The following is a 1783-nucleotide window of genomic DNA, read 5'->3' on the forward strand; positions in this document are numbered from 1 at the left end:
ATGTGATTGTTTTATTGTGAATTGTGTTGCGATTGTAAATGCAATTGAAATTAAAGGTGAAGTGCAGTTAACTTGACTTCCCTGTTTTTTTATGATATTACCACACTATAAGGTGGAAATCACACTAGGAAATTGTGAAAATTATGATAATGACCTTTTTGTGTGAGAGCTGTTTTAAAAGAATGCCTGGAATTTCAGCCTGTTCATGATGCCACAATCTGATCTGATTATAATAGACCAATGACTGGTCATCTAGGTAAGTGGGTGGGCTCTAGGCCATCCTATCAGCCAATCAGGGCTGTGTTTGTTTCCTAACACCCACACGATCAATGGCCAAAAGAGGCTCAGGAAAATACATTATAAAAAATATACTTTTTACTTATTTTTATCAGATAAACACACGCAGTGACTATATAAAAATTACATTGAAATGACTGCATGGGGGCCTTATATATGAAATTTTCACATACAGTATGTTACAGTTGGTCCTAAACAGAGCAGCACATATTGCACTTAGATGTACACAGAGGTTCAAATGTCAACGACATGCATGTCAGTCTCTCCTGGCTCAAAGTTGAGGAAACATTGACTGCATCACTGTTGGTCTTTGTGCGAGATGTTGATGTGTTGAAGGTACCGAACTGTCTGTTTAGGCAGTTGGTACACAGTTTGGACACTCATCGTTACCAGACAAGACATGCAACCAAAGGTCTCTTCACAGTCCCCAGGGCTAGAACAGAGGCTGGGAAACACAGTATTAAATAGAGCCCTGACTACATGGAACTCTCTGCCACCCCAGGTAACTCAAGCTAACAGATAAAAGACCACCTTATTGCAGGATGGAGACTGTGAAGAGACACAGACAAGTTTATGCATTTATGTATTATGTATGTGATACGTGATTAGGATATGACTTTGATATGTGGTTGTCTCGTCTGGCTATCTTAAGATGAATCCACTGGCTGTGGGTCACTGTGGATGGGAGTGTCTGCTGAATGGCTCAATTGTAATGTAAATGTAATGCTGTATATTTCTGTATATTATGTACTTTATTTGTTATTTTGTTTCATGTTTGGACCCTATTGTGATTTTTTCAGTACATATGTGGCAAATATTTATTTCAGAAGGAGCCAGCAAAACTAGTGCACTCCATGTGCTCTAGGTCATTGGACACCATTAGACACGTGGTTATTCTTGTAACTGTTATGGCCAACTATGGTTACACCTCTTGGGTTTTTTCCTAGAGCAGGGGTTCCCCTTTCAGTGGAGTCAGCAGGATGACATGTATTGGTTAATCCTGTAGAGTGCCAAGGTCTGTTGCTATGGTTCTACATGCATGAAACTATTTTTGTGACTCTACAGGTTGCATGTCCTAATATGAAGACAATATGATAACGGTGGCTAAATGCCAGAGGTGATAAGCCATTAAGAGGAGTTACAATGAGCATGACGTAAGAAGGACAAATGTATAAGTATTCTGTGCCAAGGTTGGAAGGCAGTTTTCATGATTCCAGCTCGGCTTTTATTATGAAGTAATAAGAAGTCTATTTGAACTCACATGCTCCGGTATTTGTGAAATATGATTGACCAAATATTTCCACGACAACCCCAGGAAGAGTAGTTGCCTCAGCAACAGCTAAAGGGGATCCTAATAAATAGTAAATACTACTAAATACATCAACGTGAAAATTAAAATGTTTATGAATGTGCGTTGTCCCTGTCAACTAGATACATAAACACACTGCCTCTCAAAATTATTTGTCATTTGCCTGAGAAAATTACT

At 38.9% G+C, this 1783-nt stretch overlaps 1 protein-coding gene across 1 annotated transcript in view; it reads left to right on the forward strand.

Annotated features, from left to right (window-relative positions):
• Positions 1–71, forward strand: part of LOC129823794 (CMRF35-like molecule 9) — a 6768-nt gene extending 6697 nt beyond the window's left edge. Inside the window, exon 6 of the mRNA XM_055882769.1 lies at positions 1–71. This exon is cut by the window's left edge and continues 1336 nt beyond it. The gene's annotated coding sequence lies outside the window, so the exon portion shown is untranslated.
• The last annotated feature ends 1712 nt before the right edge of the window (positions 72–1783 follow it).

Source organism: Salvelinus fontinalis, chromosome 26, assembly GCF_029448725.1.
Source record: "Salvelinus fontinalis isolate EN_2023a chromosome 26, ASM2944872v1, whole genome shotgun sequence".
Lineage (NCBI taxonomy): Eukaryota > Metazoa > Chordata > Actinopteri > Salmoniformes > Salmonidae > Salvelinus > Salvelinus fontinalis.